Consider the following 24,483-nt stretch of genomic DNA (forward strand, 5'->3'; position numbering starts at 1 on the left):
TCGTAGCTCAATGTTTTTAGTATGGTTAGATGGGGGACAAATTGGACTATAACATACTCAAAGGACATCCCCGTATCTCCAGTAGAAACAGAGTTACGAGCCTGCAAAGTATAGTCTAATGCATTTCCTATGGAGTGGTTGTTTCTTTACGTTTTGCTTAAGTACTCGGCCCCTGTTTGTCGTAGCCTAAAGTTTTTAGTATGGTTAGAAGGGGGACAATTTGTACTATAACATATCCTAAGGACATCCCTGTATCTCTAGTAGACACAGAGTTATGGGCCTGCAAAGTATAGTCTAATGCATTTCCTATGGAGGGGTTGTTTGTTTACGTTTAGCTTAATTACTCGGCCCCTGTTTGTCGTAGCTCAATGTTTTTAGTATGGTTAGATGGGGGACAAATTGAACTATAACATACTCAAAGGACATCCCCGTGTCTCCAGTAGAAACAGAGTTACGAGCCTGCAAAGTATAGTCTAATGCATTTCCTATGGAGGGGTTGTTTCTTTACGTTTTGCTTAAGTACTCGGCCCCTGTTTGTCGTAGCCCAAAGTTTTTTGTATGGTTAGATGGGGGACAAATTGGACTATAACATATCCTAAGGACATCCCCGTATCTCTAGTAGACACAGAGTTATGGGCCTGCAAAGTATAGTCTAATGCATTTCCTATGGAGGGGTTGTTTGTTTACGTTTTGCTTAAGTACTCGGCCCCTGTTTGTCGTAGCTCAATGTTTTTAGTATGGTTAGATGGGGGACAAACTGAACTATAACATACTCAAAGGACATCCCCGTATCTCCAGTAGAAACAGAGTTACGAGCCTGCAAAGTATAGTCTAATGCATTTCCTATGGAGTGGTTGTTTCTTTACGTTTTGCTTAAGTACTCGGCCCCTGTTTGTCGTAGCCTAAAGTTTTTAGTATGGTTAGAAGGACGACAATTTGTACTATAACATATCCTAAGGACATCCCTGTATCTCTAGTAGACACAGAGTTATGGGCCTGCAAAGTATAGTCTAATGCATTTCCTATGGAGGGGTTGTTTGTTTACGTTTAGCTTAATTACTCGGCCCCTGTTTGTCGTAGCTCAATGTTTTTAGTATGGTTAGATGGGGGACAAATTGAACTATAACATACTCAAAGGACATCCCCGTGTCTCCAGTAGAAACAGAGTTACGAGCCTGCAAAGTATAGTCTAATGCATTTCCTATGGAGGGGTTGTTTCTTTACGTTTTGCTTAAGTACTCGGCCCCTGTTTGTCGTAGCCCAAAGTTTTTTGTATGGTTAGATGGGGGACAAATTGGACTATAACATACTCAAAGGACATCCCCGTATCTCCAGTAGAAACAGAGTTACGAGCCTGCAAAGTATAGTCTAATGCATTTCCTATGGAGTGGTTGTTTCTTTACGTTTTGCTTAAGTACTCGGCCCCTGTTTGTCGTAGCCCAAAGTTTTTTGTATGGTTAGATGGGGGACAAATTGGACTATAACATACTCAAAGGACATCCCCGTATCTCCAGTAGAAACAGAGTTACGAGCCTGCAAAGTATAGTCTAATGCATTTCCTATGGAGTGGTTGTTTCTTTACGTTTTGCTTAAGTACTCGGCCCCTGTTTGTCGTAGCCTAAAGTTTTTAGTATGGTTAGAAGGGGGACAATTTGTACTATAACATATCCTAAGGACATCCCTGTATCTCTAGTAGACACAGAGTTATGGGCCTGCAAAGTATAGTCTAATGCATTTCCTATGGAGGGGTTGTTTGTTTACGTTTAGCTTAAGTACTCGGCCCCTGTTTGTCGTAGCTCAATGTTTTTAGTATGGTTAGATGGGGGACAAATTGAACTATAACATACTCAAAGGACATCCCCGTGTCTCCAGTAGAAACAGAGTTACGAGCCTGCAAAGTATAGTCTAATGCATTTCCTATGGAGGGGTTGTTTCTTTACGTTTTGCTTAAGTACTCGGCCCCTGTTTGTCGTAGCCCAAAGTTTTTTGTATGGTTAGATGGGGGACAAATTGGACTATAACATACTCAAAGGACATCCCCGTATCTCCAGTAGAAACAGAGTTACGAGCCTGCAAAGTATAGTCTAATGCATTTCCTATGGAGTGGTTGTTTCTTTACGTTTTGCTTAAGTACTCGGCCCCTGTTTGTCGTAGCCTAAAGTTTTTAGTATGGTTAGAAGGGGGACAATTTGTACTATAACATATCCTAAGGACATCCCTGTATCTCTAGTAGACACAGAGTTATGGGCCTGCAAAGTATAGTCTAATGCATTTCCTATGGAGGGGTTGTTTGTTTACGTTTAGCTTAATTACTCGGCCCCTGTTTGTCGTAGCTCAATGTTTTTAGTATGGTTAGATGGGGGACAAATTGAACTATAACATACTCAAAGGACATCCCCGTGTCTCCAGTAGAAACAGAGTTACGAGCCTGCAAAGTATAGTCTAATGCATTTCCTATGGAGGGGTTGTTTCTTTACGTTTTGCTTAAGTACTCGGCCCCTGTTTGTCGTAGCCCAAAGTTTTTTGTATGGTTAGATGGGGGACAAATTGGACTATAACATATCCTAAGGACATCCCCGTATCTCTAGTAGACACAGAGTTATGGGCCTGCAAAGTATAGTCTAATGCATTTCCTATGGAGGGGTTGTTTGTTTACGTTTTGCTTAAGTACTCGGCCCCTGTTTGTCGTAGCTCAATGTTTTTAGTATGGTTAGATGGGGGACAAACTGAACTATAACATACTCAAAGGACATCCCCGTATCTCCAGTAGAAACAGAGTTACGAGCCTGCAAAGTATAGTCTAATGCATTTCCTATGGAGTGGTTGTTTCTTTACGTTTTGCTTAAGTACTCGGCCCCTGTTTGTCGTAGCCTAAAGTTTTTAGTATGGTTAGAAGGACGACAATTTGTACTATAACATATCCTAAGGACATCCCTGTATCTCTAGTAGACACAGAGTTATGGGCCTGCAAAGTATAGTCTAATGCATTTCCTATGGAGGGGTTGTTTGTTTACGTTTAGCTTAATTACTCGGCCCCTGTTTGTCGTAGCTCAATGTTTTTAGTATGGTTAGATGGGGGACAAATTGAACTATAACATACTCAAAGGACATCCCCGTGTCTCCAGTAGAAACAGAGTTACGAGCCTGCAAAGTATAGTCTAATGCATTTCCTATGGAGGGGTTGTTTCTTTACGTTTTGCTTAAGTACTCGGCCCCTGTTTGTCGTAGCCCAAAGTTTTTTGTATGGTTAGATGGGGGACAAATTGGACTATAACATACTCAAAGGACATCCCCGTATCTCCAGTAGAAACAGAGTTACGAGCCTGCAAAGTATAGTCTAATGCATTTCCTATGGAGTGGTTGTTTCTTTACGTTTTGCTTAAGTACTCGGCCCCTGTTTGTCGTAGCCTAAAGTTTTTAGTATGGTTAGAAGGGGGACAATTTGTACTATAACATATCCTAAGGACATCCCTGTATCTCTAGTAGACACAGAGTTATGGGCCTGCAAAGTATAGTCTAATGCATTTCCTATGGAGGGGTTGTTTGTTTACGTTTAGCTTAATTACTCGGCCCCTGTTTGTCGTAGCTCAATGTTTTTAGTATGGTTTGAAGGGGGACAATTTGGACTATAACATATCCTAAGGAACCCCGTATCTCTAGTAGACACAGAGTTATGGGCCTGCAAAGTATAGTCTAATGCATTTCCTATGGAGGGGTTGTTTGTTTACGTTTAGCTTAATAACTCGGCCCCTGTTTGTCGTAGCTCAATGTTTTTAGTATGGTTAGATGGGGGACAAATTGAACTATAACATACTCAAAGGACATCCCCGTATCTCCAGTAGAAACAGAGTTACGAGCCTGCAAAGTTTATTTTCAAAAATCAAAAGTAACCTTCTAACAATAAGTGAGACAAAAAATAAGTTGACGACGATATTGAGGTAGCCTCAAGTTTAAAGTATCCTTGTATGGGGAGCAAAGAGTACTATAACATATCCAATGGAGATCCCAGTATCTCTTGTAGAACAAGAGTTATGAGCCTCAAAAGTATAGTGCAAAAATCATAAGTAACATAATAAAAATAAGTGAGACGATTCCAAAGTTGACGAACATTTTGCTTAATATCTCGGCCCCTGTTTGTCGTAGCTCAATGTTTTTAGTATGGTTAGATGGGGGACAATTTGGACTATAACATACCCTAAGGACATCCTCGTATCTCCAGTAGACACAGAGTTATGGGCCTGCAAAGTATAGTCTAATGCATTTCCTATGGAGGGGTTGTTTGTTTACGTTTAGCTTAATTACTCGGCCCCTGTTTGTCGTAGCTCAATGTTTTTAGTATGGTTAGATGGGGGACAAATTGAACTATAACATACTCAAAGGACATCCCCGTGTCTCCAGTAGAAACAGAGTTACGAGCCTGCAAAGTATAGTCTAATGCATTTCCTATGGAGGGGTTGTTTCTTTACGTTTTGCTTAAGTACTCGGCCCCTGTTTGTCGTAGCCCAAAGTTTTTTGTATGGTTAGATGGGGGACAAATTGGACTATAACATACTCAAAGGACATCCCCGTATCTCCAGTAGAAACAGAGTTACGAGCCTGCAAAGTATAGTCTAATGCATTTCCTATGGAGTGGTTGTTTCTTTACGTTTTGCTTAAGTACTCGGCCCCTGTTTGTCGTAGCCTAAAGTTTTTAGTATGGTTAGAAGGGGGACAATTTGTACTATAACATATCCTAAGGACATCCCTGTATCTCTAGTAGACACAGAGTTATGGGCCTGCAAAGTATAGTCTAATGCATTTCCTATGGAGGGGTTGTTTGTTTACGTTTAGCTTAATTACTCGGCCCCTGTTTGTCGTAGCTCAATGTTTTTAGTATGGTTTGAAGGGGGACAATTTGGACTATAACATATCCTAAGGAACCCCGTATCTCTAGTAGACACAGAGTTATGGGCCTGCAAAGTATAGTCTAATGCATTTCCTATGGAGGGGTTGTTTGTTTACGTTTAGCTTAATAACTCGGCCCCTGTTTGTAGTAGCTCAATGTTTTTAGTATGGTTAGATGGGGGACAAATTGAACTATAACATACTCAAAGGACATCCCCGTATCTCCAGTAGAAACAGAGTTACGAGCCTGCAAAGTTTATTTTCAAAAATCAAAAGTAACCTTCTAACAATAAGTGAGACAAAAAATAAGTTGACGACGATATTGAGGTAGCCTCAAGTTTAAAGTATCCTTGTATGGGGAGCAAAGAGTACTATAACATATCCAATGGAGATCCCAGTATCTCTTGTAGAACAAGAGTTATGAGCCTCAAAAGTATAGTGCAAAAATCATAAGTAACATAATAAAAATAAGTGAGACGATTCCAAAGTTGACGAACATTTTGCTTAATATCTCGGCCCCTGTTTGTCGTAGCTCAATGTTTTTAGTATGGTTAGATGGGGGACAATTTGGACTATAACATACCCTAAGGACATCCTCGTATCTCCAGTAGACACAGAGTTATGGGCCTGCAAAGTATAGTCTAATGCATTTCCTATGGAGGGGTTGTTTGTTTACGTTTAGCTTAATTACTCGGCCCCTGTTTGTCGTAGCTCAATGTTTTTAGTATGGTTAGATGGGGGACAAATTGAACTATAACATACTCAAAGGACATCCCCGTGTCTCCAGTAGAAACAGAGTTACGAGCCTGCAAAGTATAGTCTAATGCATTTCCTATGGAGGGGTTGTTTCTTTACGTTTTGCTTAAGTACTCGGCCCCTGTTTGTCGTAGCCCAAAGTTTTTTGTATGGTTAGATGGGGGACAAATTGGACTATAACATACTCAAAGGACATCCCCGTATCTCCAGTAGAAACAGAGTTACGAGCCTGCAAAGTATAGTCTAATGCATTTCCTATGGAGTGGTTGTTTCTTTACGTTTTGCTTAAGTACTCGGCCCCTGTTTGTCGTAGCCTAAAGTTTTTAGTATGGTTAGAAGGGGGACAATTTGTACTATAACATATCCTAAGGACATCCCTGTATCTCTAGTAGACACAGAGTTATGGGCCTGCAAAGTATAGTCTAATGCATTTCCTATGGAGGGGTTGTTTGTTTACGTTTAGCTTAATTACTCGGCCCCTGTTTGTCGTAGCTCAATGTTTTTAGTATGGTTTGAAGGGGGACAATTTGGACTATAACATATCCTAAGGAACCCCGTATCTCTAGTAGACACAGAGTTATGGGCCTGCAAAGTATAGTCTAATGCATTTCCTATGGAGGGGTTGTTTGTTTACGTTTAGCTTAATAACTCGGCCCCTGTTTGTCGTAGCTCAATGTTTTTAGTATGGTTAGATGGGGGACAAATTGAACTATAACATACTCAAAGGACATCCCCGTATCTCCAGTAGAAACAGAGTTACGAGCCTGCAAAGTTTATTTTCAAAAATCAAAAGTAACCTTCTAACAATAAGTGAGACAAAAAATAAGTTGACGACGATATTGAGGTAGCCTCAAGTTTAAAGTATCCTTGTATGGGGAGCAAAGAGTACTATAACATATCCAATGGAGATCCCAGTATCTCTTGTAGAACAAGAGTTATGAGCCTCAAAAGTATAGTGCAAAAATCATAAGTAACATAATAAAAATAAGTGAGACGATTCCAAAGTTGACGAACATTTTGCTTAATATCTCGGCCCCTGTTTGTCGTAGCTCAATGTTTTTAGTATGGTTAGATGGGGGACAATTTGGACTATAACATACCCTAAGGACATCCTCGTATCTCCAGTAGACACAGAGTTATGGGCCTGCAAAGTATAGTCTAATGCATTTCCTATGGAGGGGTTGTTTGTTTACGTTTAGCTTAATTACTCGGCCCCTGTTTGTCGTAGCTCAATGTTTTTAGTATGGTTAGATGGGGGACAAATTGAACTATAACATACTCAAAGGACATCCCCGTGTCTCCAGTAGAAACAGAGTTACGAGCCTGCAAAGTATAGTCTAATGCATTTCCTATGGAGGGGTTGTTTCTTTACGTTTTGCTTAAGTACTCGGCCCCTGTTTGTCGTAGCCCAAAGTTTTTTGTATGGTTAGATGGGGGACAAATTGGACTATAACATACTCAAAGGACATCCCCGTATCTCCAGTAGAAACAGAGTTACGAGCCTGCAAAGTATAGTCTAATGCATTTCCTATGGAGTGGTTGTTTCTTTACGTTTTGCTTAAGTACTCGGCCCCTGTTTGTCGTAGCCTAAAGTTTTTAGTATGGTTAGAAGGGGGACAATTTGTACTATAACATATCCTAAGGACATCCCTGTATCTCTAGTAGACACAGAGTTATGGGCCTGCAAAGTATAGTCTAATGCATTTCCTATGGAGGGGTTGTTTGTTTACGTTTAGCTTAATTACTCGGCCCCTGTTTGTCGTAGCTCAATGTTTTTAGTATGGTTTGAAGGGGGACAATTTGGACTATAACATATCCTAAGGAACCCCGTATCTCTAGTAGACACAGAGTTATGGGCCTGCAAAGTATAGTCTAATGCATTTCCTATGGAGGGGTTGTTTGTTTACGTTTAGCTTAATAACTCGGCCCCTGTTTGTCGTAGCTCAATGTTTTTAGTATGGTTAGATGGGGGACAAATTGAACTATAACATACTCAAAGGACATCCCCGTATCTCCAGTAGAAACAGAGTTACGAGCCTGCAAAGTTTATTTTCAAAAATCAAAAGTAACCTTCTAACAATAAGTGAGACAAAAAATAAGTTGACGACGATATTGAGGTAGCCTCAAGTTTAAAGTATCCTTGTATGGGGAGCAAAGAGTACTATAACATATCCAATGGAGATCCCAGTATCTCTTGTAGAACAAGAGTTATGAGCCTCAAAAGTATAGTGCAAAAATCATAAGTAACATAATAAAAATAAGTGAGACGATTCCAAAGTTGACGAACATTTTGCTTAATATCTCGGCCCCTGTTTGTCGTAGCTCAATGTTTTTAGTATGGTTAGATGGGGGACAATTTGGACTATAACATACCCTAAGGACATCCTCGTATCTCCAGTAGACACAGAGTTATGGGCCTGCAAAGTATAGTCTAATGCATTTCCTATGGAGGGGTTGTTTGTTTACGTTTTGCTTAAGTACTCGGCCCCTGTTTGTCGTAGCTCAATGTTTTTAGTATGGTTAGATGGGGGACAAATTGAACTATAACATACTCAAAGGACATCCCCGTATCTCCAGTAGAAACAGAGTTACGAGCCTGCAAAGTATAGTCTAATGCATTTCCTATGGAGTGGTTGTTTCTTTACGTTTTGCTTAAGTACTCGGCCCCTGTTTGTCGTAGCCTAAAGTTTTTAGTATGGTTAGAAGGGGGACAATTTGTACTATAACATATCCTAAGGACATCTTTGTATCTCTAGTAGACACAGAGTTATGGGCCTGCAAAGTATAGTCTAATGCATTTCCTATGGAGGGGTTGTTTGTTTACGTTTAGCTTAATTACTCGGCCCCTGTTTGTCGTAGCTCAATGTTTTTAGTATGGTTAGATGGGGGACAAATTGAACTATAACATACTCAAAGGACATCCCCGTGTCTCCAGTAGAAACAGAGTTACGAGCCTGCAAAGTATAGTCTAATGCATTTCCTATGGAGGGGTTGTTTCTTTACGTTTTGCTTAAGTACTCGGCCCCTGTTTGTCGTAGCCCAAAGTTTTTTGTATGGTTAGATGGGGGACAAATTGGACTATAACATACTCAAAGGACATCCCCGTATCTCCAGTAGAAACAGAGTTACGAGCCTGCAAAGTATAGTCTAATGCATTTCCTATGGAGTGGTTGTTTCTTTACGTTTTGCTTAAGTACTCGGCCCCTGTTTGTCGTAGCCTAAAGTTTTTAGTATGGTTAGAAGGGGACAATTTGTACTATAACATATCCTAAGGACATCCCTGTATCTCTAGTAGACACAGAGTTATGGGCCTGCAAAGTATAGTCTAATGCATTTCCTATGGAGGGGTTGTTTGTTTACGTTTAGCTTAATTACTCGGCCCCTGTTTGTCGTAGCTCAATGTTTTTAGTATGGTTAGATGGGGGACAAATTGAACTATAACATACTCAAAGGACATCCCCGTGTCTCCAGTAGAAACAGAGTTACGAGCCTGCAAAGTATAGTCTAATGCATTTCCTATGGAGGGGTTGTTTCTTTACGTTTTGCTTAAGTACTCGGCCCCTGTTTGTCGTAGCCCAAAGTTTTTTGTATGGTTAGATGGGGGACAAATTGGACTATAACATATCCTAAGGACATCCCCGTATCTCTAGTAGACACAGAGTTATGGGCCTGCAAAGTATAGTCTAATGCATTTCCTATGGAGGGGTTGTTTGTTTACGTTTTGCTTAAGTACTCGGCCCCTGTTTGTCGTAGCTCAATGTTTTTAGTATGGTTAGATGGGGGACAAATTGAACTATAACATACTCAAAGGACATCCCCGTATCTCCAGTAGAAACAGAGTTACGAGCCTGCAAAGTATAGTCTAATGCATTTCCTATGGAGTGGTTGTTTCTTTACGTTTTGCTTAAGTACTCGGCCCCTGTTTGTCGTAGCCTAAAGTTTTTAGTATGGTTAGAAGGGGGACAATTTGTACTATAACATATCCTAAGTACATCCCTGTATCTCTAGTAGACACAGAGTTATGGGCCTGCAAAGTATAGTCTAATGCATTTCCTATGGAGGGGTTGTTTGTTTACGTTTAGCTTAATTACTCGGCCCCTGTTTGTCGTAGCTCAATGTTTTTAGTATGGTTAGATGGGGGACAAATTGAACTATAACATACTCAAAGGACATCCCCGTGTCTCCAGTAGAAACAGAGTTACGAGCCTGCAAAGTATAGTCTAATGCATTTCCTATGGAGGGGTTGTTTCTTTACGTTTTGCTTAAGTACTCGGCCCCTGTTTGTCGTAGCCCAAAGTTTTTTGTATGGTTAGATGGGGGACAAATTGGACTATAACATACTCAAAGGACATCCCCGTATCTCCAGTAGAAACAGAGTTACGAGCCTGCAAAGTATAGTCTAATGCATTTCCTATGGAGTGGTTGTTTCTTTACGTTTTGCTTAAGTACTCGGCCCCTGTTTGTCGTAGCCTAAAGTTTTTAGTATGGTTAGAAGGGGACAATTTGTACTATAACATATCCTAAGGACATCCCTGTATCTCTAGTAGACACAGAGTTATGGGCCTGCAAAGTATAGTCTAATGCATTTCCTATGGAGGGGTTGTTTGTTTACGTTTAGCTTAATTACTCGGCCCCTGTTTGTCGTAGCTCAATGTTTTTAGTATGGTTAGATGGGGGACAAATTGAACTATAACATACTCAAAGGACATCCCCGTGTCTCCAGTAGAAACAGAGTTACGAGCCTGCAAAGTATAGTCTAATGCATTTCCTATGGAGGGGTTGTTTCTTTACGTTTTGCTTAAGTACTCGGCCCCTGTTTGTCGTAGCCCAAAGTTTTTTGTATGGTTAGATGGGGGACAAATTGGACTATAACATATCCTAAGGACATCCCCGTATCTCTAGTAGACACAGAGTTATGGGCCTGCAAAGTATAGTCTAATGCATTTCCTATGGAGGGGTTGTTTGTTTACGTTTTGCTTAAGTACTCGGCCCCTGTTTGTCGTAGCTCAATGTTTTTAGTATGGTTAGATGGGGGACAAATTGAACTATAACATACTCAAAGGACATCCCCGTATCTCCAGTAGAAACAGAGTTACGAGCCTGCAAAGTATAGTCTAATGCATTTCCTATGGAGTGGTTGTTTCTTTACGTTTTGCTTAAGTACTCGGCCCCTGTTTGTCGTAGCCTAAAGTTTTTAGTATGGTTAGAAGGGGGACAATTTGTACTATAACATATCCTAAGGACATCCCTGTATCTCTAGTAGACACAGAGTTATGGGCCTGCAAAGTATAGTCTAATGCATTTCCTATGGAGGGGTTGTTTGTTTACGTTTAGCTTAATTACTCGGCCCCTGTTTGTCGTAGCTCAATGTTTTTAGTATGGTTAGATGGGGGACAAATTGAACTATAACATACTCAAAGGACATCCCCGTGTCTCCAGTAGAAACAGAGTTACGAGCCTGCAAAGTATAGTCTAATGCATTTCCTATGGAGGGGTTGTTTCTTTACGTTTTGCTTAAGTACTCGGCCCCTGTTTGTCGTAGCCCAAAGTTTTTTGTGTGGTTAGATGGGGGACAAATTGGACTATAACATACTCAAAGGACATCCCCGTATCTCCAGTAGAAACAGAGTTACGAGCCTGCAAAGTATAGTCTAATGCATTTCCTATGGAGTGGTTGTTTCTTTACGTTTTGCTTAAGTACTCGGCCCCTGTTTGTCGTAGCCTAAAGTTTTTAGTATGGTTAGAAGGGGGACAATTTGTACTATAACATATCCTAAGGACATCCCTGTATCTCTAGTAGACACAGAGTTATGGGCCTGCAAAGTATAGTCTAATGCATTTCCTATGGAGGGGTTGTTTGTTTACGTTTAGCTTAATTACTCGGCCCCTGTTTGTCGTAGCTCAATGTGTTTAGTATGGTTAGATGGGGGACAAATTGAACTATAACATACTCAAAGGACATCCCCGTGTCTCCAGTAGAAACAGAGTTACGAGCCTGCAAAGTATAGTCTAATGCATTTCCTATGGAGGGGTTGTTTCTTTACGTTTTGCTTAAGTACTCGGCCCCTGTTTGTCGTAGCCCAAAGTTTTTTGTATGGTTAGATGGGGGACAAATTGGACTATAACATATCCTAAGGACATCCCCGTATCTCTAGTAGACACAGAGTTATGGGCCTGCAAAGTATAGTCTAATGCATTTCCTATGGAGGGGTTGTTTGTTTACGTTTTGCTTAAGTACTCGGCCCCTGTTTGTCGTAGCTCAATGTTTTTAGTATGGTTAGATGGGGGACAAATTGAACTATAACATACTCAAAGGACATCCCCGTATCTCCAGTAGAAACAGAGTTACGAGCCTGCAAAGTATAGTCTAATGCATTTCCTATGGAGTGGTTGTTTCTTTACGTTTTGCTTAAGTACTCGGCCCCTGTTTGTCGTAGCCTAAAGTTTTTTGTATGGTTAGATGGGGGACAAATTGGACTATAACATACTCAAAGGACATCCCCGTATCTCCAGTAGAAACAGAGTTACGAGCCTGCAAAGTATAGTCTAATGCATTTCCTATGGAGTGGTTGTTTCTTTACGTTTTGCTTAAGTACTCGGCCCCTGTTTGTCGTAGCCTAAAGTTTTTAGTATGGTTAGAAGGGGGACAATTTGTACTATAACATATCCTAAGGACATCCCTGTATCTCTAGTAGACACAGAGTTATGGGCCTGCAAAGTATAGTCTAATGCATTTCCTATGGAGGGGTTGTTTGTTTACGTTTAGCTTAATTACTCGGCCCCTGTTTGTCGTAGCTCAATGTTTTTAGTATGGTTTGAAGGGGGACAATTTGGACTATAACATATCCTAAGGAACCCCGTATCTCTAGTAGACACAGAGTTATGGGCCTGCAAAGTATAGTCTAATGCATTTCCTATGGAGGGGTTGTTTGTTTACGATTAGCTTAATAACTCGGCCCCTGTTTGTCGTAGCTCAATGTTTTTAGTATGGTTAGATGGGGGACAAATTGAACTATAACATACTCAAAGGACATCCCCGTATCTCCAGTAGAAACAGAGTTACGAGCCTGCAAAGTTTATTTTCAAAAATCAAAAGTAACCTTCTAACAATAAGTGAGACAAAAAATAAGTTGACGACGATATTGAGGTAGCCTCAAGTTTAAAGTATCCTTGTATGGGGAGCAAAGAGTACTATAACATATCCAATGGAGATCCCAGTATCTCTTGTAGAACAAGAGTTATGAGCCTCAAAAGTATAGTGCAAAAATCATAAGTAACATAATAAAAATAAGTGAGACGATTCCAAAGTTGACGAACATTTTGCTTAATATCTCGGCCCCTGTTTGTCGTAGCTCAATGTTTTTAGTATGGTTAGATGGGGGACAATTTGGACTATAACATACCCTAAGGACATCCTCGTATCTCCAGTAGACACAGAGTTATGGGCCTGCAAAGTATAGTCTAATGCATTTCCTATGGAGGGGTTGTTTGTTTACGTTTTGCTTAAGTACTCGGCCCCTGTTTGTCGTAGCTCAATGTTTTTAGTATGGTTAGATGGGGGACAAATTGAACTATAACATACTCAAAGGACATCCCCGTATCTCCAGTAGAAACAGAGTTACGAGCCTGCAAAGTATAGTCTAATGCATTTCCTATGGAGTGGTTGTTTCTTTACGTTTTGCTTAAGTACTCGGCCCCTGTTTGTCGTAGCCTAAAGTTTTTAGTATGGTTAGATGGGGGACAAATTGAACTATAACATACTCAAAGGACATCCCCGTGTCTCCAGTAGAAACAGAGTTACGAGCCTGCAAAGTATAGTCTAATGCATTTCCTATGGAGGGGTTGTTTCTTTACGTTTTGCTTAAGTACTCGGCCCCTGTTTGTCGTAGCCCAAAGTTTTTTGTATGGTTAGATGGGGGACAAATTGGACTATAACATATCCTAAGGACATCCCCGTATCTCTAGTAGACACAGAGTTATGGGCCTGCAAAGTATAGTCTAATGCATTTCCTATGGAGGGGTTGTTTGTTTACGTTTTGCTTAAGTACTCGGCCCCTGTTTGTCGTAGCTCAATGTTTTTAGTATGGTTAGATGGGGGACAAATTGAACTATAACATACTCAAAGGACATCCCCGTATCTCCAGTAGAAACAGAGTTACGAGCCTGCAAAGTATAGTCTAATGCATTTCCTATGGAGTGGTTGTTTCTTTACGTTTTGCTTAAGTACTCGGCCCCTGTTTGTCGTAGCCTAAAGTTTTTTGTATGGTTAGATGGGGGACAAATTGGACTATAACATACTCAAAGGACATCCCCGTATCTCCAGTAGAAACAGAGTTACGAGCCTGCAAAGTATAGTCTAATGCATTTCCTATGGAGTGGTTGTTTCTTTACGTTTTGCTTAAGTACTCGGCCCCTGTTTGTCGTAGCCTAAAGTTTTTAGTATGGTTAGAAGGGGGACAATTTGTACTATAACATATCCTAAGGACATCCCTGTATCTCTAGTAGACACAGAGTTATGGGCCTGCAAAGTATAGTCTAATGCATTTCCTATGGAGGGGTTGTTTGTTTACGTTTAGCTTAATTACTCGGCCCCTGTTTGTCGTAGCTCAATGTTTTTAGTATGGTTTGAAGGGGGACAATTTGGACTATAACATATCCTAAGGAACCCCGTATCTCTAGTAGACACAGAGTTATGGGCCTGCAAAGTATAGTCTAATGCATTTCCTATGGAGGGGTTGTTTGTTTACGATTAGCTTAATAACTCGGCCCCTGTTTGTCGTAGCTCAATGTTTTTAGTATGGTTAGATGGGGGACAAATTGAACTATAACATACTCAAAGGACATCCCCGTATCTCCAGTAGAAACAGAGTTACGAGCCTGCAAAGTTTATTTTCAAAAATCAAAAGTAACCTTCTAACAATAAGTGAGACAAAAAATAAGTTGACGACGATATTGAGGTAGCCTCAAGTTTAAAGTATCCTTGTATGGGGAGCAAAGAGTACTATAACATATCCAATGGAGATCCCAGTATCTCTTGTAGAACAAGAGTTATGAGCCTCAAAAGTATAGTGCAAAAATCATAAGTAACATAATAAAAATAAGTGAGACGATTCCAAAGTTGACGAACATTTTGCTTAATATCTCGGCCCCTGTTTGTCGTAGCTCAATGTTTTTAGTATGGTTAGATGGGGGACAATTTGGACTATAACATACCCTAAGGACATCCTCGTATCTCCAGTAGACACAGAGTTATGGGCCTGCAAAGTATAGTCTAATGCATTTCCTATGGAGGGGTTGTTTGTTTACGTTTTGCTTAAGTACTCGGCCCCTGTTTGTCGTAGCTCAATGTTTTTAGTATGGTTAGATGGGGGACAAATTGAACTATAACATACTCAAAGGACATCCCCGTATCTCCAGTAGAAACAGAGTTACGAGCCTGCAAAGTATAGTCTAATGCATTTCCTATGGAGTGGTTGTTTCTTTACGTTTTGCTTAAGTACTCGGCCCCTGTTTGTCGTAGCCTAAAGTTTTTAGTATGGTTAGAAGGGGGACAATTTGTACTATAACATATCCTAAGGACATCTTTGTATCTCTAGTAGACACAGAGTTATGGGCCTGCAAAGTATAGTCTAATGCATTTCCTATGGAGGGGTTGTTTGTTTACGTTTAGCTTAATTACTCGGCCCCTGTTTGTCGTAGCTCAATGTTTTTAGTATGGTTAGATGGGGGACAAATTGAACTATAACATACTCAAAGGACATCCCCGTGTCTCCAGTAGAAACAGAGTTACGAGCCTGCAAAGTATAGTCTAATGCATTTCCTATGGAGGGGTTGTTTCTTTACGTTTTGCTTAAGTACTCGGCCCCTGTTTGTCGTAGCCCAAAGTTTTTTGTATGGTTAGATGGGGGACAAATTGGACTATAACATACTCAAAGGACATCCCCGTATCTCCAGTAGAAACAGAGTTACGAGCCTGCAAAGTATAGTCTAATGCATTTCCTATGGAGTGGTTGTTTCTTTACGTTTTGCTTAAGTACTAGGCCCCTGTTTGTCGTAGCCTAAAGTTTTTAGTATGGTTAGAAGGGGGACAATTTGTACTATAACATATCCTAAGGACATCCCTGTATCTCTAGTAGACACAGAGTTATGGGCCTGCAAAGTATAGTCTAATGCATTTCCTATGGAGGGGTTGTTTGTTTACGTTTAGCTTAATTACTCGGCCCCTGTTTGTCGTAGCTCAATGTTTTTAGTATGGTTAGATGGGGGACAAATTGAACTATAACATACTCAAAGGACATCCCCGTGTCTCCAGTAGAAACAGAGTTACGAGCCTGCAAAGTATAGTCTAATGCATTTCCTATGGAGGGGTTGTTTCTTTACGTTTTGCTTAAGTACTCGGCCCCTGTTTGTCGTAGCCCAAAGTTTTTTGTATGGTTAGATGGGGGACAAATTGGACTATAACATATCCTAAGGACATCCCCGTATCTCTAGTAGACACAGAGTTATGGGCCTGCAAAGTATAGTCTAATGCATTTCCTATGGAGGGGTTGTTTGTTTACGTTTTGCTTAAGTACTCGGCCCCTGTTTGTCGTAGCTCAATGTTTTTAGTATGGTTAGATGGGGGACAAATTGAACTATAACATACTCAAAGGACATCCCCGTATCTCCAGTAGAAACAGAGTTACGAGCCTGCAAAGTATAGTCTAATGCATTTCCTATGGAGTGGTTGTTTCTTTACGTTTTGCTTAAGTACTCGGCCCCTGTTTGTCGTAGCCTAAAGTTTTTAGTATGGTTAGAAGGGGGACAATTTGTACTATAACATATCCTAAGGACATCCCTGTATCTCTAGTAGACACAGAGTTATGGGCCTGCAAAGTATAGTCTAATGCATTTCCTATGGAGGGGTTGTTTGTTTACGTTTAGCTTAATTACTCGGCCCCTGTTTGTCGTAGCTCAATGTTTTTAGTATGGTTAGATGGGGGACAAATTGAACTATAACATACTCAAAGGACATCCCCGTGTCTCCAGTAGAAACAGAGTTACGAGCCTGCAAAGTATAGTCTAATGCATTTCCTATGGAGGGGTTGTTTCTTTACGTTTTGCTTAAGTACTCGGCCCCTGTTTGTCGTAGCCCAAAGTTTTTTGTATGGTTAGATGGACACAAATTGGACTATAACATACTCAAAGGACATCCCCGTATCTCCAGTAGAAACAGAGTTACGAGCCTGCAAAGTATAGTCTAATGCATTTCCTATGGAGTGGTTGTTTCTTTACGTTTTGCTTAAGTACTCGGCCCCTGTTTGTCGTAGCCTAAAGTTTTTAGTATGGTTAGAAGGGGGACAATTTGTACTATAACATATCCTAAGGACATCCCTGTATCTCTAGTAGACACAGAGTTATGGGCCTGCAAAGTATAGTCTAATGCATTTCCTATGGAGGGGTTGTTTGTTTACGTTTAGCTTAATTACTCGGCCCTTGTTTGTCGTAGCTCAATGTTTTTAGTATGGTTAGATGGGGGACAAATTGAACTATAACATACTCAAAGGACATCCCCGTGTCTCCAGTAGAAACAGAGTTACGAGCCTGCAAAGTATAGTCTAATGCATTTCCTATGGAGGGGTTGTTTCTTTACGTTTTGCTTAAGTACTCGGCCCCTGTTTGTCGTAGCCCAAAGTTTTTTGTATGGTTAGATGGGGGACAAATTGGACTATAACATATCCTAAGGACATCCCCGTATCTCTAGTAGACACAGAGTTATGGGCCTGCAAAGTATAGTCTAATGCATTTCCTATGGAGGGGTTGTTTGTTTACGTTTAGCTTAATTACTCGGCCCCTGTTTGTCGTAGCTCAATGTTTTTAGTATGGTTAGATGGGGGACAAATTGAACTATAACATACTCAAAGGAAATCCCCGTATCTCAATGTACTGACTGCGCTCGACGCTGCTTAACTTCGGTGATATGAATAGAACCGGTGTTTTCAGCGCTATATGGCCGTTGTCGAGAGTGCTAGTTAATAATTCGAATTTAAATTAAGTGAGACAAATTAACCTTCATCTTTTTAAAACAGTAACAAAAAGAAAATAAGTTTGCTTTTTTCATATCTATTGGAATTTAAATGAGGAAAAAAAAGTGAAAAAGCCAACGGCACGCAGTGTTCCTAAGTGGTCTCCCTCCCAAGTACTGACTGCGCTCGACGGTGCTTAACTTCGGTGATAGGACTAGAACCGGTGTTTTCAGCGTGATATGGCCGTTGCTGAGAGTGCTAGTTAATAATTCGAATTTAAATTAAGTGAGACAAATTAACCTTCATCTTTTTAAAACAATAACAAAAAGAAAATAAGTTTGCTTTTTTCATATCTATTGGTATTTAAAACAGGAAAAAAAAGTGAAAAAGCCAACGGCACGCAGTGTTCCCAAGTGGTCTGCCTCCCAAGTACTGACTGCGCTCGACGCTGCTTAACTTCGGTGATCGGACGAGAACCGGTGTTTTCAGCGTGATATGGCCGTTGCCGAGAGTGCTATTTAATAATTTGAATTTAATTAACCTTCATCTTTATAAAACAATAACAAAAAGAAGATATGTTTGCTTATTTCATATCTATTGGAATTTAAAAGTGGAAAAAAAAGGGAAAAACCAACGGCACGCAGTGTTCCTAAGTGGTCTCCCTCCCAAGTACTGACTGCGCTCGACGCTGCTTAACTTCGGTGATAGGACGAGAACCGGTGTTTTCAGCGTGATATGGCCGTTGCCGAGAGTGCTAGTTAATAATTCGAATTTAAATTAAGTGAGACAAACTAACCTTCATCTTTTTAAAACAATAACAAAAAGAAAACATGTTTGCTTTTTTCATATCCATCCATAACAATACTCATTAAAAGTTATTTCATCTCGATTGATCAATAAATAAAAATGAACCTCGATTTTTAATAACATTTTCAAAATCGACGTTTCTCGGCCAGAGAAGCACATTTTGAGAATTTTTTCACTATTTTCAAATATAACCACTGAAACCATTTTTTTGGTACTTTTTCTTTAATTCAAGCAAATATAACGATACTCATCCAAAAAACTGTTAAAATTCCATTTCCAATAAGAAATCGTTGTCACGTATTTTGTATCTTGAAGAAAAAAACATGCGATTTTTTCGGTACACTTTTGAATGCATTTTTTTCTGGACAAATTTTTGACCGAATTCAGCTTTATTACCTATAAAATGCTCATTAAAAGTGATTTCATCTCGATTGATCAATAAATAAGAATGAACCTCGATTTTTAATAACATTTTCAAAATCGACGTTTCTCGGCCAGAGAAGCACATTTTGAGAATTTTTTCACTATTTTAAAATATAACCACTGAAACCACTATTTTTGTACTTTTTGCTTTAATTCAAGCAAATATAACGATATTCATTCAAAAAACTGTTCCAATTCAAATAAGCTGAATTCGGTCAAAAATTTGTCCAGAAAAAAATTCCTTAAAAAGTGTACCGAAAAAATCGCATGTTTTTTTCTTCAAGGTACAAAATCCGTGACAACTATTTCTTATTGGAAATTCAATTTTAACAGTTTTTTGGATATATATCGTTATATTTGCTTGAATTAAAGCAAAAAGTACAAAAATAATGGTTTCAATGGTTATATTTTAAAATAGTGAAAAAATTCTCAAAATGTTTTCCTCTGGCCGAGAAACGTCGATTTTGAAAATGTTATTAAAAATCGAGGTTCATTTTTATTTATTGATCAATCGAAATGAAATCACTTTTAATGAGTATTTTATAGGTAATTAATTTGAATTCGGTCAAACATTTGTCCAGAAAAAAAATGCATTCAAAAGTGTACCGAAAAAATCGCATGTTCTTTTTCTTCAAGATACAAAATCCGTGACAACGATTTCTTATTGAAAATTGAATTTGAACAGTTTTTTGAATGAATATCGTTACATTTGCTTGAATTAAAGCAAAAAGTGCAAAAATAGAGGTTTCAGTGGTTATATTTTAAAATAGTGAAAAAATTCTCAAAATGTGCTTCTCTGGCCGAGAAACGTCGATTTTGAAAATGTTATTAAAAATCGAGGTTCATTTTTATTTATTGATCAATCGAGATGAAATCACTTTTAATGAGTATTTTATAGGTAATAAAGCTGAATTCGGTCAAAAATTTGTCCAGAAAAAAAATGCATTCAAAAGTGTACCGAAAAAATCGCATGTTTTTTTCTTCAAGGTACAAAATCCGTGACAACGATTTCTTATTGGAAATTGAATTTTAATAGTTTTTTGGATGAGTAACGTTATATTTGCTTAAATTAAAGCAAAAAATACAAAAATAATGGTTTCAATGGCTATATTTTAAAATAGTGAAAAAATTCTCAAAATGTTTTTCTCTGGCCGAGAAACGTCGATTTTGAAAATGTTATTAAAAATCGAGGTACATTTTTATTTATTGATCAATCGATATGAAATCACTTTTAATGAGTATTTTACAGGTAAATAAGCTGAATTCGGTCAAAAATTTGTCCAGAAAAAAATGCATTCAAAAGTGTACCGAAAAAATCGCATGTTTTTTTCTTCAAGATACAAAATCCGTGACAACGATTTCTTATTGGAAATTGAATTTTTCAGTTTTTTGGATGAATATCGTTATATTTGCTTGAATTAAAGCAAAAAGTACAAAAAAATCTCTTCAGTGGTTATATTTGAAAATAGTGAAAAAATTCTCAAAATGTGCTTCTCTGGCCGAGAAACGTCGATTTTGAAAATGTTATTAAAACTCGAGGTACATTTTTATTTATTGATCAATCGATATGAAATCACTTTTAATGAGTATTTTATAGGTAATAAGCTGAATTCGGTCAAAAATTTGTCCAGAAAAAAGTTCATTAAAAAGTGTACCGAAAAAAGTTCATTAAAAAGTGTACCGAAAAAATCGGATGTTTTTTTTCTTCAAGATACAAAATCCGTGACAACTATTTCTCATTGGAAATTGAATTTTAACAGTTTTTTGGATGAATATCGTTATATTTGCTTGAATTAAAGCAAAAAGTACAAAAATAATGGTTTCAATGGTTATATTTTAAAATAGTGAAAAAATTCTCAAAATGTTTTTCTCTGGCCGAGAAACGTCGATTTTGAAAATGTTATTAAAAATCGAGGTTCATTTTTATTTATTGATCAATCGAAATGAAATCACTTTTAGTGAGTATTTTATAGGTAATTAATTTGAATTCGGTCAAATATTTGTCCAGAAAAAAATGCATTAAAAAGTGTACCCAAAAAATCGCATGTTTTTTTCCTTCAAGATGCAAAATCCGTGACAACGATTTCTTATTGAAAATTGAATTTGAACAGTTTTTTGAATGAATATCGTTATATTTGCTTGGATTAAAGCAAAAAGTACAAAAATAGTGGTTTCAGTGGTTATATTTTAAAATAGTGAAAAAATTCTCAAAATGTGCTTCTCTGGCCGAGAAACGTCGATTTTTAAAATGTTATTAAAATCGAGGTTCATTTTTATTTATTGATCAATCGAAATGAAATCACTTTTAATGAGTATTTTATAGGTAATTAATTTGAATTCGGTCAAAAACTTGTCCAGAAAAAAATGCATTCAAAAGTGTACCGAAAAAATCGCATGTTTTTTTCTTCAAGATACAAAATCCGTGACAACGATTTCTTATTGGAAATTGAATTTTAACAGTTTTTTGGATGAGTATCGTTATATTTGCTTGAATTAAAGCAAAAAGTACAAAAAAAATGGTTTCAGTGGTTATATTTGAAAATAGTGAAAAAATTCTCAAAATGTGCTTCTCTGGCCGAGAAACGTCGATTTTGAAAATGTTATAAAAAATCGAGGTTCATTTTTATTTATTGATCAATCGAGATGAAATCACTTTTGATGAGTATTTTACAGGTAAATAAGCTGAATTCGGTCAAAAATTTGTCCAGAAAAAAATGCATTCAAAAGTGTACCGAAAAAATCGCATGTTTTTTTTCTTCAAGATACAAAATCCGTGACAACGATTTCTTATTGAAAATTGAATTTGAACAGTTTTTTGAATGAATATCGTTACATTTGCTTGAATTAAAGCAAAAAGTACAAAAATAGTGGTTTCAGTGGTTATATTTGAAAATAGTGAAAAAATTCTCAAAATGTGCTTCTCTGGCCGAGAAACGTCGATTTTGAAAATGTTATTAAAAATCGAGGTTCATTTTTATTTATTGATCAATCGAGATGAAATCACTTTTAATGAGTATTTTACAGGTAAATAAGCTGAATTCGGTCAAAAATTTGTCCAGAAAAAAATGCATTCAAAAGTGTACCGAAAAAATCGCATGTTTTTTTTCTTCAAGATACAAAATCCGTGACAACGATTTCTTATTGAAAATTGAATTTGAACAGTTTTTTGAATGAATATCGTTACATTTGCTTGAATTAAAGCAAAAAGTACAAAAATAGTGGTTTCAGTGGTTATATTTTAAAATAGTGAAAAAATTCTCAAAATGTGCTTCTCTGGCCGAGAAACGTCGATTTTGAAAATGTTATTAAAAATCAAGGTTCATTTTAATTTATTGATCAATCGAGATGAAAACACATTTAATGAGTATTTTATAGGTAAATAAGCTGAATTCGGTCAAAAATTTGTCCAGAAAAAAATTCCTTAAAAAGTGTACCGAAAAAATCGCATGTTTTTTTCTTCAAGATACAAAATCCGTGACAACGATTTCTTATTGGAAATTGAATTTTTCAGTTTTTTGGATGAATATCGTTATATTTGCTTGAATTAAAGCAAAAAGTACAAAAAAATCTCTTCAGTGGTTATATTTGAAAATAGTGAAAAAATTCTCAAAATGTGCTTCTCTGGCCGAGAAACGTCGATTTTCAAAATGTTATTAAAAATCGAGGTTCATTTTTATTTATTGATCAATCGTAATGAAATCACTTTTAATGAGTATTTTGTAGGTAATTTATTTGAATTCGGTCAAACATTTGTCCAGAAAAAAATGCATTAAAAAGTGTACCGAAAAAATCGCATGTTTTTTTCCTTCAAGATACAAAATCCGTGACAACGATTTCTTATTGGAAATTGAATTTTAACAGTTTTTTGGATGAATATCGTTATATTTGCTTGAATTAAAGCAAAAAGTACAAATAAAATGGTTTCAGTGGTTATATTTGAAAATAGTGAAAAAATTCTCAAAATGTGCTTCTCTGGCCGAGAAACGTCGATTTTGAAAATGTTATTAAAACTCGAGGTACATTTTTATTTATTGATCAATCGATATGAAATCACTTTTAATGAGTATTTTATACGTAATAAGCTGAATTCGGTCAAAAATTTGTCCAGAAAAAAGTTCATTAAAAAGTGTACCGAAAAAATCGCATGTTTTTTTTCTTCAAGATACAAAATCCGTGACAACTATTTCTCATTGGAAATTGAATTTTAACAGTTTTTTGGATGAATATCGTTATATTTGCTTGAATTAAAGCAAAAAGTACAAAAATAATGGTTTCAATGGTTATATTTTAAAATAGTGAAAAAATTCTCAAAATGTTTTTCTCTGGCCGAGAAACGTCGATTTTGAAAATGTTATTAAAAATCGAGGTTCATTTTTATTTATTGATCAATCGAAATGAAATCACTTTTAGTGAGTATTTTATAGGTAATTAATTTGAATTCGGTCAAATATTTGTCCAGAAAAAAATGCATTAAAAAGTGTACCCAAAAAATCGCATGTTTTTTTCCTTCAAGATGCAAAATCCGTGACAACGATTTCTTATTGAAAATTGAATTTGAACAGTTTTTTGAATGAATATCGTTATATTTGCTTGGATTAAAGCAAAAAGTACAAAAATAGTGGTTTCAGTGGTTATATTTTAAAATAGTGAAAAAATTCTCAAAATGTGCTTCTCTGGCCGAGAAACGTCGATTTTTAAAATGTTATTAAAATCGAGGTTCATTTTTATTTATTGATCAATCGAAATGAAATCACTTTTAATGAGTATTTTATAGGTAATTAATTTGAATTCGGTCAAAAACTTGTCCAGAAAAAAATGCATTCAAAAGTGTACCGAAAAAATCGCATGTTTTTTTCTTCAAGATACAAAATCCGTGACAACGATTTCTTATTGGAAATTGAATTTTAACAGTTTTTTGGATGAGTATCGTTATATTTGCTTGAATTAAAGCAAAAAGTACAAAAAAAATGGTTTCAGTGGTTATATTTGAAAATAGTGAAAAAATTCTCAAAATGTGCTTCTCTGGCCGAGAAACGTCGATTTTGAAAATGTTATAAAAAATCGAGGTTCATTTTTATTTATTGATCAATCGAGATGAAATCACTTTTGATGAGTATTTTACAGGTAAATAAGCTGAATTCGGTCAAAAATTTGTCCAGAAAAAAATGCATTCAAAAGTGTACCGAAAAAATCGCATGTTTTTTTTCTTCAAGATACAAAATCCGTGACAACGATTTCTTATTGAAAATTGAATTTGAACAGTTTTTTGAATGAATATCGTTACATTTGCTTGAATTAAAGCAAAAAGTACAAAAATAGTGGTTTCAGTGGTTATATTTGAAAATAGTGAAAAAATTCTCAAAATGTGCTTCTCTGGCCGAGAAACGTCGATTTTGAAAATGTTATTAAAAATCGAGGTTCATTTTTATTTATTGATCAATCGAGATGAAATCACTTTTAATGAGTATTTTACAGGTAAATAAGCTGAATTCGGTCAAAAATTTGTCCAGAAAAAAATGCATTCAAAAGTGTACCGAAAAAATCGCATGTTTTTTTTCTTCAAGATACAAAATCCGTGACAACGATTTCTTATTGAAAATTGAATTTG

The 24,483-nt window shown here is 37.3% G+C and overlaps 1 non-coding gene and 2 pseudogenes across 1 annotated transcript; all 3 read right to left on the minus strand.

Moving 5' to 3' along the window:
• Positions 1-17,777: 17,777 nt before the first annotated feature.
• On the minus strand, positions 17,778-17,896 carry LOC149670020 (5S ribosomal RNA; annotated as a pseudogene).
• Positions 17,897-18,033: 137 nt separating this feature from the next.
• Positions 18,034-18,152, minus strand: LOC149670021 (5S ribosomal RNA). Its single transcript, XR_016367453.1, has one exon. It is a non-coding gene; the product is annotated as a 5S ribosomal RNA (ribosomal RNA).
• A 121-nt stretch (positions 18,153-18,273) lies between these two features.
• LOC149670022 (5S ribosomal RNA) lies at positions 18,274-18,392 on the minus strand (annotated as a pseudogene).
• Between the last annotated feature and the right edge of the window lie 6,091 nt (positions 18,393-24,483).

This window comes from Phalangium opilio, unplaced genomic scaffold (assembly GCF_054372755.1).
Source record: "Phalangium opilio isolate 3A_F unplaced genomic scaffold, DU_Popi_V2 ptg000054l_1, whole genome shotgun sequence".
In the NCBI taxonomy this organism is placed as follows: domain Eukaryota; kingdom Metazoa; phylum Arthropoda; class Arachnida; order Opiliones; family Phalangiidae; genus Phalangium; species Phalangium opilio.